The sequence below is a fragment of the Heliconius melpomene genome, chromosome 12, assembly GCF_056956725.1.
Source record: "Heliconius melpomene rosina isolate 202511_hmr_F chromosome 12, ASM5695672v1, whole genome shotgun sequence".
NCBI classification, from domain to species: domain Eukaryota; kingdom Metazoa; phylum Arthropoda; class Insecta; order Lepidoptera; family Nymphalidae; genus Heliconius; species Heliconius melpomene.
Genome location: NC_140400.1, coordinates 16262488 through 16280296, shown reverse-complemented (window position 1 = coordinate 16280296; position 17809 = coordinate 16262488). Strand labels below are relative to the sequence as shown.

Sequence of the window (17809 nt, the reverse complement as noted above, 5' to 3'; positions counted from 1 at the left end):
TTTACTATTTGTGTTCTATTTCGTCGTAATTTATATGAGACATGTCTTCCCAATATTCAAGATCTAATTTTTATCCTCCTAATTTTTGAGGCATTTAGGCAACCCCGCGCTTTGCCTTGGCACCAGAGCGAATAAATGAAAATATTAATGGATAATATTTAATTCCCCAAGTGGGAATTTGTATATATATAAATATATAAATATTTTTTATCAGACAATGAATAATAAATATAAAACTTGCACTTTACGGCAAAATGTGGATAATGAAGAGATTTCGCACTCAATTTTAAATATGGGCCTAGTAACTAACTTATAAAAACATGTAATTTACTTAGTAACTAACTCATACAAAAGATAATATCAAAATTTATATCATTTATTTAATTATAAGTTTTGGTTGAGATGCCTTTATGTTTTCAAATATATTTTTTAATCTTTTATCTTTATCGTAATAGCACTAGTATAGTGCGTGGTGCATTTTTAATATATCATAGTATATGAAGAATATATTTTTTGTTTTCTTTTTAAATGATAAGCCTACGTTTGCCCACGTCAAGCCTGTAATAAATAAGATTAGCTTTGATGCGGCCTATATGACATACGATTGAGTAGAGATACCTGTTGATACTCGGTTAAAATACCTCCAAATTATATGACTTAGGAACAACAGGAACTCTGAGTTAAGACACCCCGTTTTCCACTTTCCGCCGGATTTTCTTTGCTTTTGCTTTAAAAAAAGTATTTTTTTACTTTTTATAAAATATTAACCAAAATGAACTGTTCGCCTCTATATTTAACATCATAGCCGCAGCTTAGCGGTCTCCGGACGAGGGAGTGTAAACAAAATTGTGAATTGACATATTTTAAATAAACAAAATTAATACATACATATGTGTGTACGTATGTATATGTACATTAGAACGTACAGGAAACCTATGTTTTTGTTTATTTATTAATACGAAACAAATGGCAACTGGTTAGTTTAATTCTTTATTTTAAATGAAGTTAGAGAATTAAGAATTCATAATAGAGAAAGAGAGTTGAATACATCTTGTATTTTAAATTAAATATAAATATAAATATTAGGTAAAATATTTGAGCGCTATAAATTTGTTTAAGTTTATTCGGATTGGAAAATACAAATATCTGAAAATTTCATTACAAATATCTGAAAGAAATATACAGGCAAATAATTGTGACGACATACAATAATTGTGATGACATAGGGTAAAAAAATATTTAAGTTCCTAAAAATGGAATAAAACATAGTCACTAGACTATCTCAACTTAACTATTAAAAGGCAGAAGGCATGTTAAGAATATGTTAAAAAAATATTCAAGCAACTAAATCTACTAACATGAAACCAAAGTGAAGCTTGAACTAAATTTCCTAATATGCTGATTAAAAATGTATTATCCTAAACAATGCCCTCAACACGTCCCATCGGAAGATGCACAATCGTTGCACTTACAATGACCATTGCATAATATACAGGGTGGCCGCATAGGAATATAACCTTTACAATTTGTCATATAGAGTCCAATTCGATTGAAACTACAGTAAATACTTGATTTCGAAAGATTTCTTATGACAATCGTTTATCGCTAATTGCATATTCTAGGTAATACCGTGGCGTTGCTTATTTTATTTTGTCTTAAGCGGCCATGTAGAGTAAGTCTCTATATGCTGTCTGCGTTTTTTATATGAATAATTTGAAATATATCATATTTTTAGTAAATTATTTCGTTGTTTAAGAATTCTTTTTTAACCCCACTTAGAAATCTTACTTTGCACATATTCTAAATGTATATAAAACTTTTTCGTTTCTGAGTGATCGACAGACAGCGCATAGACTATCGCAAATTATTGTGCTTATTAAATAAGTTGAAATTTGGCATGTAACTAAATTAGGAAACCACACATTTAAATTTTACATCTTTACATTTACGCAAACAAGGTTGCGGGTAACGACTAGTTTTGCTTAAAATTTGTATTTTACTGTAAATAAAAGACCTTACAATCAAACCTACATAGTACATACACAACATATAAACAATAAAACAATTTTTGCTTAGACCGCGACGTATTGTTCAGATGTGCAAGCACATACCTCGAGTAACTAAATTGCTAAATTTTAACTTTTCTTAGAACTTATGTTGACCTCTTAATTATTTTTACTACGAATTAACTATATATATTCGATTTCCACTTGGAGGGTTCAATATTGTAATTTTCTTGCTCTTGTAACAAGACCCAGAGCCAGGTTCACCTGGCCTTAAGTGTCGTCACTCTACACTCATCTTCCTAAATTGGACGGAAAATGGGGAACGTAGTGTTTAAACTCTAGGTTGCCTCTGCCTGCTCTACGATACGGGACCCAGCGTGAAGCTAACTAAAAGAATAACAGAATTCAGGTGATGATTACTATCGGCACTAGTAATATTCTCGTACCTCTCTACATAATCTCTTTTGTTACACCACACACAAAATCCTAGAGTACTTATACCTCAAACGGAAGTCGAACTCCTTATGATAGATAGCAACTAGAGACGCTGATACAGAACTAGTTCTTTGAAATATTTTTAAAGTGACATAGACCACCGTCAACGGTATCCAGTTTCATACGGAGATCGGTGATCGTTGCGCAAGCGTCGGTGTTTCATTGTTTTAATATTATTGCTTAATAAAAACTTTCCTAGAAGTGAGTTATTAAATGGAATTTGTAGGAAAGTGTTTACTACAACTATTGTATTTCCTTTGGTGACGTATTTTTGATTTATGATTGTGACAGAGCCTAATATTTCGAGCGAGAATTATATTCCCGCTGTATCCCGCATGTAGCAGGGTAGACAGAGTGAACCCAGTATTGAAGTGGCACATATTTGGCCCTGGATGCCGAAATTTGACACAACTTATGACGCGGTATCGAGTTCCTTTATTTAATATGCAATGTCTAAAAATTGAGTGGTCAATGGGGAACGTAGAGTCTTTACACTAGGTTCCTTTCCTACTATGCGAGAAAAAAAGTAAAACTTCTTTATATATTACTTACTGGGTAAAAATTTTATGAATTTGCGCACGTGCCCTAGGCAATGTTTGGTATACTTATTTAAGTACCCGCAATGGCTGTACACAACCAGACTTGCCAGCCTTTACGTGACGTCAATAATTAATTATGTACTGATTAATATCGAATATTGCAGTAAATTTCGCTTTTCACTGTACAGTTTACTACAGTGATTGAAAGTCCTTACAATGTATGTAACGAGTTAGTTAGTTTCAGAGTTAAAAAGAACTATCTTTTTATATATATTTTTGTTCTTACGTATTTTATTCCTACGTTGTTCACTTTCCGCCTAGACTCGAGCCTTCGCATGCCATGTGGCGGAACTTAATGCTGCGCTTAGTATAATAACATAATATATTAAATGAAGGTAAATTTTTCAATTTAATAAGACTTTCCATTCTCCGTTGTTTCAGAGAACTTATTGCTAACTAATAAAAACTCTTGTGTTCCAAATTTAGATATAATTTAGACAATATGTCTAAATTCTATCGAAATTTAGAATGAAATACCGTATTATATACATTCCGTATAATACATTTTAAATTAATTATTTATACATACATTCAGATATACATATATTATTTATGCGACTGTAACACTGTAATCGTTGTGTTTTTTTAGCGCTATATCCTGTTTAGTCAGAGGTTCGTCTAGGCTGATAGTTGTGGTATTATCGAATGCACAAATGTCTACATGAGTTAATTATACAGTTCATTATAATTATGTATATTTTTTTATACTTTGATATTTTTTTATTTAGGCGATTTTAATATCATGATTTATAAAAAAACTTTAGAGATGAGCTTGTTTTCTTCGCATAAGTTCCTCTATTCTCTACCATCTTCTAATTAAAAAAAAATATATGTTGCCAAATTTCAAAATTCTAAAATATATTTTAAAATTTTGCGTTGCTTATTTGTGCTCAACACAAAGTGTCTAAACAGAGTATCTTAACAGTTCCCGCCTACCCCGCTACATCCGGAGTAAAATAAGAAATCTATTAAAAAATCACAAACTCATCATAATCGTTCAATTTTTCTTCTACCAAACTGTAGTAAAAATGATGTTGAACGAACATCAAAATCAATGCACATTTGATGCAGTCCAATAAAGCACCGGCGTGCGGGTGAAAATGCATGAATAGAATGCATTTTAGTTGGTCTATTCACTTAGTTGCGATGGAGGCTAGTATGCGTTGTACAAGCGTGCTCGAAACACTTAACACGAGGACCTGGAGCACATAACATAATTGACTTTGGTGTATTAGTCACTGTGATAAAAATAATACTTTGTATTAACAAATTTTTTTCATGTTTTTTTTTGTGTCACTGCCATATTATTGTATGGCATCACTTTTATTTTATTATGAAAATCGTTGTTTTACCTAGATTTGCTTGTTTTTTTCTTTCAGTTTTTTGTATGCTTTATAAATTAAATATAGTAATGATAGAGCTGAATCAAATTAATTGAACAAATAAAGGTTTAAATGAAAAAGGATGTGTGAGAGAGAGAGAGAGAGAGAGAGAGATAGAGCTAAATCATGCTCTACATCTATCATCTCTATCTAAGCTTAACGCGATCAGTTATATTTTTATTTACTGAATGATTTATTTTATTTCTTTATCTTCATCTTCATTTGAGATGTAAAAATAACTACCTCTTCATAGTAGTTCAGAGTATATCACTCTGTTACTGTCAGCCTATTGTTAGGTGGAGGCAAACACCGCAATTCGTCCATCCAGACTGGAGGAATGATTTACCTATTAAATTTTACAACTATTAACTTGATTAAACAACTGTACATTGTACGGTCATTGCCATATTTTTAAGGAAAACCGTCTGAGCGTAAATATTTATTGCAATAATTAACTTGAATAGTGTAAATCTATCTCGTTGTATGAGTCGTAGCTAATTAGAGGTGACCCTTTATATATGTATATATTATTGATAAATATATGTTGTTGATAATTTACCTTTCGGTTATTTTATCGTTAGTTTTGTTTTAGTTAAGTTTCTTAATGTATTTGCTATGCTATAGCAGGTTAGAGGGAGCCTAGTGTTAAGACACTCTGTTCCTAACTGTCTTGCCGATTTGCGGGATATTGCGCGTTGAGAGTTGGAACTTAACGCCACGCTTTTTAATACCGATTTATATTTTTAAGTACTGTAGTAACAAAATCTGTTAACGCCAAAAACATCACATTTATTTACTTGAACGTATATTTATTAATTATTTCTATATTACAATCTTATAAATATAATGGATTTTCTTTATGTACAAGTCATATAAGTAAAGCTTTCGATCTATGTCGGCGTTAAGTGAAGAACGGAGTGTCTTAACACTTGGTGCCCTCTGCCTATCCTGTTATGGGGATAGCAGCGTGAAGCTGCTTTTGCTTGATTTTTAAATAAATAAAGTTGTTGAAATACGAACTTGTGTACGTATAGACTCGAGGTAGGGAACTTTTAATATTTTCATTTTCACTCTGGTAACGAGGCAAAGCGCGGCGTTGAGTTCCGCCACCCAACACGTAACACATCCAGAATTCGGTGGATATTGAGGAATGGAAGTATCTTAATGGAGTGTCTTAAGATTATGTTCCCAGATCGCTCTGCCTACCCTGCTATGTACGGGGTACAGCGTAAAGTAAAAAATACGTTTTTTTTCTTGGATGTCTTTTTCTTATGATTTATTATATTATTCTTTAAATATCTAGGTATTATATGACTGAAATTTTCACTTTAAATATACATAATATGTGTATACAAGTTTCAGTCATATAATATGTAACTTTAAATAATTGTAACTAAATTTACTATGGGTTATGGGTAACGAAGGATTATGTGCAGCCTTCAATTCAGTTTGTAAATATTTCGCTGTTTGTTTTATTGTTTGAAGTCGGTAATTTTTTTGTTAAAAAATATTTATATAAAAAAGTACTACATTATTACATATAAAAATTTAACTTATTGGGATTTGAACCCATGTCTTTGTTGTAAAGAATTTTATCAACAATTTTATGACGACTTGATAATAAATTCATTCAATTTTGTTAAACATAAACACAATATAATATGTGTAACCTTGATGTGACCAGTTAGCCAAATAATAGAATGACAGATGTTTCTAGATCGCAGGTTCGATGTATGCTTGAGACAATTGTTTACGTAGGGAATAGTAATTATAATTTTTAATTGTAAGCCTTTTCCCGCTTAGCAGCGTGGGCAGGGAAAATGTTGAGAGAGTTATATATATATAAATATATATATATATATATATATATATATATATATATATATATAATTTTTATTAAAGTTATTATTATTGATTTGATATTTATATTATCGTGAGAAGTAGACTTTTTAAACATAAAATTGATAATATTTTAGTAAATCGAAGTTAGTTTTCAAACGCTAGAGTAACGTGATCTAAGTTTATAATAAGCTTCTTTATATCTGTCTCTAGTCATTTCATATTGATATTGGTTTAATCATTTAATTTCAAATATTATTGGTAATATTAGCTTCAAGCTGTATTCCGCATAAAGCAGGCAGAGGGAACTTAGTGTTAAGACACTCCGTTTCCCGCTTTCCGAGAAGTTTTCGGACCATTGCGTATTGAGTGGACGTATATATAATTTTATTAATATGCAAAGCTTGTAAAAATGTGTGAAGATATAAATATTTTTGTTATAATATGTTAAAAAAAACTGTTATATACTTACACATACCACAATTTTGCCACATAGAACATGAGAATCGAACCCATTTCCTATTTTTAAATATTAGTTACGCTAGTAACTATAAGTTTTATAAAATACTTAGTGATAATAACATTTAGTGATGCAAATACAACGCTCATATTGTTTAAAACGTTATCTGTAGTACCTAATCAGAATTAATAGCCAAATTTCGTATGACGTAACACATGTAGAGTTGCATTAGAATTATAATGAAGAATATTATTAATAATATAGAAACAAAATTATTATTAAATAGTATTATTTATATTTGTTAGGCTTAGAATTTTTTAAACAATAAGTTTAAGTTTAATATAGTTTAAACTTGAACTATACCGTGTAGCTGCGTACTCAGTTGTTGCGAATTTTAATTAAAATTATTAAGTTAAGCTATTAATCTTATTTCCTTAACTCTTACTTACTATAAAAGAAGGCATTCATTGTAAGTAGACGATGCAATGTCTAAATTAAATACTATGAAAAATGTTTTCAGTTACTTCGGTTTTTGCATATATGAGCATGATTTCACGACATATTTGATTAAAAATAGACATGTTCAATTAATTTCTACTAATTATCGATTATATATTAGAATATTATAATTAATCGTGATAACTAAATATTAAAAAAAACACACACACATACACAAAAAACTATCGTCCCGAATTGAGGTTATCCAGCAAAAACAGTTTAGCGCAAATAATATAATCACACGACTTTGCTCCCAGCTATCTCTATGATAATATAAAAAAAAGAACTCACCGAAAAAATATTTAGTTACGAAATCCAAACACAGCACTGCACTTTTATTTGTTAGTAAAACTAGGAGTGATCATCGCGCGATCGCCGGCCGGTGCCGACTGACGGCGCGTACGCATTCCCCCCCACCACGTTGAAAATGTCGCCAAAATAATCAGAAATGCCGCGAGATGAAAGTGAAGGGGTGCGTTCTGTACGAGAGGCTGTATGCTAATTCTCATCCCCTATTTTTCCGGGGCGGGGATGCAATTAAAAGCCGCGCGTGCGTGGGGGTTGCGATTAGAACGTCTGTCACTTTTTTACTTTTTCCTAGTCTGCCGGTTTTAGATCGATGAAAGTCTGGGATGAGTTGTCGTCGATATGATATTTATGCATTTGCTAAAGATTGTTAGGTCCGTTAGTTAAATTAATTTTTGGATATTTTTTAAATCTCAATATATATTTTTTTGTGAATATCATATTAAAATACGGACTCTATAATACTATTGTTTCTTTCTTTGGTTAATTTAATTTTAATTTAATTTAAAAATGATGTATAATTTTGCATTTATTATAAATTTTGCTAATGTTTCTTTACATTGTCTGTTAACGACAAATTTAAATTAAGAAAATGCCACTAAATGTACACATTAGCAAATGCAAACTTAGAAACATACATACATAACATGTAATCAACATATGGATAAATTTTGTTGAAAATTTGATAGCATAGATCTGAAATTTATAATACGAAAGAAAAAATCCACACATTATTAGATTCGAGCGGCATTGAGAACTTTCATTTACGACGGTTAAACCAGATAGTCTCTAGCACTACAGCTACAATAGAGTAGGGTGCGTGCAGCGATGTTGCAAGCTCGAGCTCGTGCAAGTTTACGTTGAGGACCTAATTTGTACGAGTATTTAGAGCAAATTGTAAGCTGACGTTACCTCAACACTTGTAGTAGGAAAGTATACTAGAGTTATCTACAATTTATTTTCATGTAGGTGCATATGTAGAGTTTAAATGTTTATAATGTACAGTGGGGATTTTGCTTATGAAAGAGTCAGTTAAAGTTTATGTAATGTTATACATTTAATAAGTAGAGTGAATTAAGGATTTTTTACTAAGATTAATTATTTATAAAAAAAATCATGAACAAATCTAAGATAAATATGAATAAGCTAACATTTTTGGATTTACATAAATTTTACTTTATAAAAAAATATCTTATAATGAAAAATTCTCTCGAAATTATTATTTTAAATTTATTTATTCAAGCACAACTAACAACAGAAGAGCCGTAAATAAATAAAAATATCACATAGTACAGGACCCTTATAAAGAACTAAAATAAAATTAAAAATGGATTTTTAAATGACAATGGACCAATTTTTATCATTGTAATAGACAAAATTTGCGATCCCCTAATTTTATTAAGATACGGCCAACCGTCTCTGATGCATCGGTTATTGCTCTTAAAGTGATTACATATGCAAGAATGTCTAATGTCGAGGTCCGAGCGCACTTGCAGGCCAGCTACACCCCTGGCCGTCTGTGCGTTGTATTTACATCATAATACATTACTTACAGAGATCCGGTCTAATTGTTTGGAATAGATCGAAAATCAAGTCTGGCGAGATAAACGGTGATGTTTGCCAATTATTTCTTTGACACCCAAAATAAGTGTAAGCCACTTTTTTGAAATAATTATTATTTAAATAAAAAATAGTACTCACCTCTGCCTGCTTGCCGCTTCAAAACAATACAACAGAGTCACAGTGAGGTGAGAGTCCGACCGGAACACGAAACAAAAGTTGGGAGCGGAGACGTTATCACTAATTTCGAGTAGAACAGAGGAAGAACGGCTTGGAAACTGTGTGTCCAATGAAACGTAGCGGGCGGAAGCGCGGCCAATCCGTCACGCCCGCCACACACGCACGTGAGAAAACTTTTGCTAACTTCCCGAAAGTTTGCCACGCGTCGAAATAGTTGCGTAGATACGAGCCCGATACTCTACTGATAATTGGTTATTTTTTTGGTCGCGACCACCCGTCCGGTCCGGTCCGGTCGGTCTGCAATATTAACAGCCGCGTCCACCTTTTGTAATGAAACGTTCACACATGCTTCCGCATTACCGTCCCGATGCCATCAATAATGAAGCCGGGCGGGAAAAAACAAAACGGGGCACCTCTCCCGGCGAGGCGCCCGCCGACACTACAGCCTCCTCGTCAAAGATCAGAATTGCATATCTGGGTTGCGTTAATGAGAGGGGGTGGGCCCGTGGGGGGTCGAAAAAGTGGCACCGCTCGCGCGCGAATATAAATTCATCGCCAAAAAATCATTACGCGGGGGGTGGTATTACGGCCCTCTGCGCGAGTTTGTTCGTATAGTTTTTAAATCGGGCGCTCACTCGGCGTCGCGGCGCCGCGGCGCGTGGCCGCCGACTGCACCACGGGCACCACCACCACCGCCACTACGGCCACTACTTGCACTATGCCACATCTATCACGCATGCACTCAAGACACACGCTCTCGGTCCCGACTCTAGCGCGGGCGGGTTCCGTCTGCGCTACGAAACCGCCGTAACTACTTGTAAACTTTAATTGATAGCGCTCACATTGGGCAGTTGCCATGCCTCACTATTGAGATAATTGACACATTTTATATTATTAGCAAAATTAGGGAAAAACAGTACGATTAGAGGGGAAAAAATATTCCACGTATGCAAAATTGTGTTTTCAACGACGAATGTAATCAATTTGTGCGTAGGAAGCGGCACACTTCCGCACACACACACCCACACATACAGCCTCTATGTGTGAGAGTCAAATTAAATCTAATACAAAATTGCGTTTTATGTTCGCTAGTGCGTGTTGGTGTGTGGGGGCACAATGCGAACGCTCGGTACACTCGGCCCGATAATTATGCATTAGGCGTCTAATTATTATAATTAACACTTTTTTAATATAACTTTTATATATTAAATATAAATGCTTTATGGAATTTGATAATGAATAATATTATATTAAAATTAGATAACTTAAGGATGAAGCAGTCGTATATCTATTAGTAATAGTACAAAAACAGAATAAACAATAAAAAAATCTCTATGTAGAGTTTTTTTATGTGCACTTTGATAGCTATTTGAAATGAGCATAATGAACAATCTCGATACAGAAACCTTTCTTGAACACACGTCAGTATGCTGTGAGCAAAGGGAGCACCTACAAAGCGACTACGCGGCGTAGCTTCTACGCTTCACTTCATAATACTGAATGCACGACTATGTTACTTTTTTGTGACTTTTGTCTTTTATTAGGCGTGTTTTTATTGAATGTTGTAGTTTTTTTTTTGACATATCAATATCCCTAATTCTTAATATGTTAATTTAATATTGTTTATTTGTAAGATTATGTTAGTAATAATAATAGTATATTGATATTCAAACAATCATATTACAAATGTAAATTAAAGCACTAAAAACAGACTGAAACAAAACAAAAAATCTTAATTATGACTAAAGACAAAAAAAAGAAACACCTAGTAGACAATAACTGAATAGATTAGCATAACGCGATCGACTGTACTTTAAAACTCACACAAACTTAATGTTAAAAATGAATTACCAACACAGTCTCCCTGCCACCCCGCTACACTCATTTTCATTTCGATGTTTTTGGGTTTTTGCGCAGAAGGGGGGCCCCCACCCTAGGGGGAACCCCCGCCCTATGAAAATAGGATATATTTTTATGTTTTATTTGCCCGGAAGCTCCAGCTTAGTTGCATGTTTATTAGAAGTTTTTATTAGTAGAAACAATAAGGTATTTTTTGCGTTTTTTTTTCATCGGTACCACTATAGGATGATTTGCGATGACAATCGTATCGGTTAAGTCACGGAATGTTTGTTTTTGATTAGGTTTAGTTGTTCAGTTTATACTCGTAGTGCTGTACCAAGTACGGTTAGATAGTGATGGCAGTGAAGAAACTATTCTAACAACTGTATAATATCAACTACTACGACTACCAAGTTGAGTTTGATTTTGTTGTAAGGATAATGAGAATAGTTCCCTAAATCCATGGGTAGATTAGTAGAATTTTAAAATACCAAACAATAATAAAAATACACTTTTTAGTTTATTTATTTTTGATGATTAATCATTATTAATAGGCATTGCCCAAATTTAACAAAATCAAGTAAGAGGACCTTTGCCTTAATTTAGACGACTAAGCAATCTTAATAACGCAACGAAAAAAAATATAATGAAATAAAATCAATTATTTATATTTATTAATAGTAAGTGTGAAATAACACCTTTTAGGCATTTAACACCCGATTTTATCTCTGCCTCACGCATTTTCCCACATACATGTAGCTGGGTAGTCAGATGAAGATAAAGTAGTGTTAAGACACTGCTTCCATTTTCCACCTAATCATCGAGACAATATATTTTGAGACAAGATCCCAAAGCGAGAAAATGAAAATAATTAATCCCTGCGAGTGAGTATGGAACCCATACGTATTTCCATAGTAAATATATAGTTACGAATCAACTTTATCCATCCTCAAGTAATTATGAATCCAAAAATAAGATTTACCGTCCCCAACTTCACGATTTAAGATGAGATGAGATAAAAGGATTCATTTCTTTCGCGTTTTTCTCTTTAAAACAATTTTTTTTTATTTCAATATTTATTAGAGTTTAGATATTTTGTCATATTATATTTTGGAAGCCGTATAAAAATTTCAACGTAGCGGGTCCACGGTCTTGTATGCTATTCAAAATGCGGGTTCAATTCCTGCTGCGGTAAATATTTATATTATCTTTTTAAACATTTTTTTTTCTAATGTAAAAATTATATTATGCAGCTTTGAGTTCCGCGTTAATACACAATGCGTTCTGAATTTGGCGGAAAGTGGGCAAAAGATGTATCTCAATGAGAACAGAGTGACTTAACACTAGATTCCCAGGTTCCGTCTGCTGACTTTGCTATGTACGGGATACAACGTAAACGCTGCCGTACACTTCTATACATTAGAACATTTCTTTTTCTACCCTAGTAGGGCATAATTAGATGCAAAATTTTGTTTAAAAAGTTTAACAAGTCATGGCACTTTTATTCCACCATCAAATGAAACTCCATTCTATTGGGAATAGCCGCGTCAATTTAGAATTAATATTTTTGCACATTTCCTGCAAAACTTATATTTCAAGTAATTATACGAAATTATTATTTGCATTATTATATAAGCAAAACAATATTTTTTTATAAGAAAAATATTTTTTTAGCTTTCCGCTGTATCCCGCTTATAGCAGGGAATGCAGAGGGAGCCTAGTGTTGATATATCCCATTCCCTCTGTAACGCTCAATTGTCGTGGCATTGCATGTTGGGTGGCGGAACTCATCGCAGCCTTTAATCTTTTCAGAGAGAAGAAATGTTATTTACATTTCTTTATCCCTAGTGTTACTGGAATCCACATCTGTCGTGTTTATAATAAGACGTTGTACCCTGGCCAGGACGGCGTATATTAATTTTAAGTCTTTATATATCTAGTTTATAAAAATATAATATAATAGTATTTGAATCTACGATGCGGAATTAATGCGGATCTGTATTTAAAAGTGAACAGTAATTTATTAATTACTATCCTTTACTTCATTAAGAGTTGCGTATGACAGGACATAAACGTCCGGCACTGCGGGTCCTTACAGCGTCACGTCGTTGCCGCCGTGAAGTTAGGTTTTCTGAACTTTTAGCGCATTGTTCACTCGGGGAAGAAAATAATGAAAAGTAGGAAAAATCCTAAAATCAAATCTGCGCAGCCATCTACAGCTAACTTCAGGGTGGCCAGGACTTGTCGTTGACCCTCTCTGTGTCAGTATATCCGAGTCACTTCCCTGACGGCAAGAACAGGGTGTTACATCGAAACGATTAATGTAATATATGTTAAAGCGATACAAAACATATTCTTCAATTCGCACCAGTAGTTTTTGAGATTAGTGCTCTCAACAGAATAAACTCTTCCGTTTTATATTATTACAATAGATTTTTTAATCTTCTACTTTACAACCGAAAATGTTAAAAAAAAATGGGTTAAAGAGAAAACGGTGAACTTAAGGTTTCACTATCAATCTATGTACATGTGTACGTAAAACTCTTTAGTTAATAAAAATGCTTAGACTGAAAATGTTGAAACTTGGCTTATAGTTTAGTTTAGGTAGTATAAGGGAGCACTAAGTGAGTATTTCTTGCTATTCCCACGGGGACGAAAATACTTGATTTGCCAATATACATCTTAAAACCCACGCAAACAAAATTTACGGGCGACGTGAATCTAACCATAAAGGACTTAATAGAAGTAACCACATTCATTACTCACTATTAGAACTATGCAAATTTCAATTCTGATCCTGAATATTATCTTCCTTTTATAAATAAAATCTAAGAAACTATTTTAGCTTATCATCCTTTATGCACCTATGAAAAGATAAAAAAAATTATTGCGTATTATTATTAAAATTTACGTTTAAATAAAAAATAAAGATATGTTAATTAGGTTATTAAGAAAGAAAATATATTTTTAATAGATATTGATAACGGAGATTCATGGAATATGCATCTGTACCAATCCAAAAATAGTATATATATATATACATACAAGACGGTTATGGGTTCGATTACCATTCCAGGAAAAGCTTATACTTATAATTCCTCCAAAACTACAGGATCGAATAATATGCAGTGTTTTAACACTAGGTTCACCCCCTATGTACAGGAGTTAATTTACATTCTAAAATGTGTGTACATAATATTATACACAAAACGAATAAACATAAACACGTGATACTCAACAAGTAATGAGTCCAGAAATCGGCTGAAAAAGGAGAACAGAAGTGTCTTAACATTAGGTTCCTAGGTTCCCTCTGCCTATCTTATTATATGCGGGATACAGCGTGAAGCTAAAAAAACAAAAAAAAGTGTTCCATTCAATCGTTAGATGAAAGTTTAGTTGCTATCTAAGCCTTTGATGATTTTACCTTTTTTATTTTCCTACACATTCAGCGAGAGTGGACGAGGGTGCAGCGTGCAGGAACTTTGAAATCACCCCTTTCCCAATAATAGCATACAGTACTTATGTAGTTTAATATTTGTATGTATTTAAAAGGGTTGCCAATCTAAAGAGTGTCAATCGGTACATGTTAGTAAGCCATTGATCTTTTTGATATGTAATTAGTTAGATTTTACGTATACCTCCGCCCGGGTGGTAAACGGGGGTATTGTTAGTTGCGTAGGATAAATTAAAAAAAAGCTTCCGTTCATACCAGGATAGGCTATAGTTAGCGGTAGAAGCGACTAATTTTGTGATAAATAGTGTTAGTACTTCCCCACTCAACAGGCAATATCTCGAATTTTGGCTGCAAAATGGTGAACTACTACTAACTATACAGGCGTGAAGTTGCAAAACAAGTTTTTGAATTAACTTCTTAAATAAAGATAGTTTTTTTAAAGTCAAAGTCAAATTCAAAATAAGAAGTTATATGCTTCATTTTCATTTACCACCAATTCACTAAAGTTAATGCCTCAGACCTGAAAAGAACCGGCGCAAGAACAAGTAACCTTTAACACATAGACATCGTTTCATATTTTTTTAAATTGTGATATAGAAAATTCTCTGACGTTTCCTGGGATCCTATTGTAAAAGCGTACATATTGTCCCATAAATTAATTACGGATTAGATGCAATCGAGTAACAGGTGCACTAAGCTTAAGCCTATTTCTGGTTTAGTTACTTATACGAACTGCGGCGTTAACGTAACTAAAAATAGGCAAAAAATTTAGAACACAGATAAAAAAACAATTATTTGTCACAGTAGGATGGGATGATTATGATATAATGATTTCTTCTTGCTATCCCGATAAATGTGATGTAATTTGGTTAAAAATATACAGTACAATATACGCGGACAAAGGTAGCCTACTGAACAGTGTGAATAAAGGTAGCATACTAAAGGATATTTAACCCTTAAACTTTTACAACAATTTTTTAAGAATAAATTCTAACACTAAAAGTACTAAAAACATTTCTATCAAAAATAACTGTATCTTTTATTAATAGGCTTCAGAAATCTGCGTAATCCAACTCTCACTTAAATTGGTTTTTGCCAGAAATAAATACACAAGTTGTAAGATTTACGTCTTTACTAAAAATTTTATGTTATTTTTAGCTATTCAAAGATGAAGTCATGGCAAAGTCAAGGCGCAGGGGCTCAAGTGTAAGACTGTCAACGCGACACGTTGTAGGTTCGATTCCGACTCGAGGAAATGAAATATTGACTATTTTTAATTTCTTCGCTCTGGCAATGAGGCTAAAAGCGCAGCTTTGAATTAATAATGATTTATAATATAATGTACTATAGCCATCCTTGATAATGGACTATTTAATAAATATAATCTAGCTAGTAGTTCTGAGATTAGCGCGTCAATACAAAATCTTGAGCTTTGTAATATTAGTATAGATACCGTTTCTATATAAGGCGAAGAGTGGAGAACGACGTGTCTGCTGTTTATACTCCGTAAAATAAAAACGTAAATATAAAAAAATTGCATGAACTAATTTATATGAAATTTCATATTAATATGTTTCTGAGCTCCGCCCCACAACACGCAATACCTCCAGAAATAGATGGAAAGTGGAGAACGGAAGAGTCTTAATGGGAATGGGAATCTTAATACTAGGTTCCCAGGTTGCATTTGGAACAGGATGTATCTTTTACCGCTATACCTATAAGACGATGTTAATCACCTTTAAGACGATGACGTATGAAATTCATTCGGTCCGTTTGTTAGTCGGTAGATATTTAATTTTATTGAATTTCTGTCCTGGTGCATTGCCACATAATCAGTCTGAAAGTCAGTCTCGTGTTTGTCAGAGGATGGTATGTTGCCACTAGGTTAGTGGCAACATACTATTCTTTGCTTCCCTGGACGAGACGAAAGTATTGGGTGGCGGAACTTAACGCCTTGTAGCGTGATGTCTGACAGACGGCAAACGAACGGCGATAAAACTTTTCTAGAAATAATCCTATAAACTTAATTAAACAACAAAATCCACTAATTATCTCATCCCATTACTACCAGAACCGCTCCACAATACCTATAACCAAAAATATAATAAAAAAAACAAGCGAAATCCACACTCAGAATATTAAAATGGAGTACATTTTTTTTGTGTTGTTAAAATATAAACATCTTATTCATTGTAAAAAGCTTAACCCTTGCTATATATATAATGAGCGGGCCACCCCGGCCGTGGGTTGGGTCCTCGGTGGGCATAATAAATTCATTTGCTAGTTTTTCCAATAATTCCCGCGATTGGTGGAAAAATGGTCTGCTTTCATATTGAATTGGCCGGCCATCGTTTTATCTCTTTTTATCCTGGGAGATGCATGTTTAAATTGTACGTACGTATATACGTAATCTTGGATTTATTAAAAAAAAATTGACAAAATAGGATTAAGTAAATTTGTAGATATTTTAGCGAATGTTTTGCATAGATAGATTAGTCTTAATGTTAGAAGTTCTAAGGTTCTAGTAGCTTCACGCTGTTTTTCGTAAGTAGCCGGGTTGGTAGAGGGAACCTTGTATTAAGATACATTGTTCCTCATTTTCCACCAAATTTTCGTGACATCGTGTGGCGATCAATGCCGCAGCTAAATGCAACGCGAAAGTTTTTCGGTAATAATATATCCCAAGAATGCACTATTTTTTATCTTTGGCCATCTCTAACATAAAAGAAAACCTACAAAATAATCTAAGAAAAACGACAGAGTAATTGATTGATTATCCACTTTTAAATGAGCACGTCGTTAATTAATCAACCAAATCAGATAATCGTTATTATAAAAATACCAAAAAAAAAACATATATTTTATTTTTTAACTTCACTTTTTATTATCCCTAGCGGGGTGGCCAGAGAGAAGGAAGCACAAAATACTACAAAAAAATAAATTATAAATAAAATATCCTTAAATACGCTGCGCTTACGCAAACTCATATCCTCTGTACCATATACATAGTTTTTAAATGCAGTCCTATGGTTGGGGCTACCTCCTATATGTCGTACACATTGTAAAATCTAGTACTAAATATACGTAATTAATCCGATTTTAGATTTTCATTTGAACGCTAATTGACATCTCTAAGTAGGGCTGAGGTATTATTTAAAATTACATAAATTGTATTAAAAAACATCTTGAAT

The 17809-nt window shown here is 33.1% G+C and overlaps 1 protein-coding gene across 9 annotated transcripts in view; it reads right to left on the bottom strand.

The window, feature by feature from the left end:
• The window catches only part of br (broad-complex core protein), a 102990-nt gene that overhangs the window by 31087 nt on the left and 54094 nt on the right, over positions 1 to 17809 (bottom strand). The window contains exon 1 of one of the 9 annotated variants that reach the window (XR_014878532.1): positions 9287 to 9803. The exons of 6 other annotated variants lie outside the window; for them this stretch is intronic. The gene's annotated coding sequence lies outside the window, so the exon portion shown is untranslated. Of the gene's footprint in view, positions 1 to 7570; positions 7681 to 9286; positions 9808 to 17809 lie in introns of those variants that run through there. 2 more of the 9 variants (XM_085194029.1, XM_085194032.1) reach the window with 2 other exon arrangements.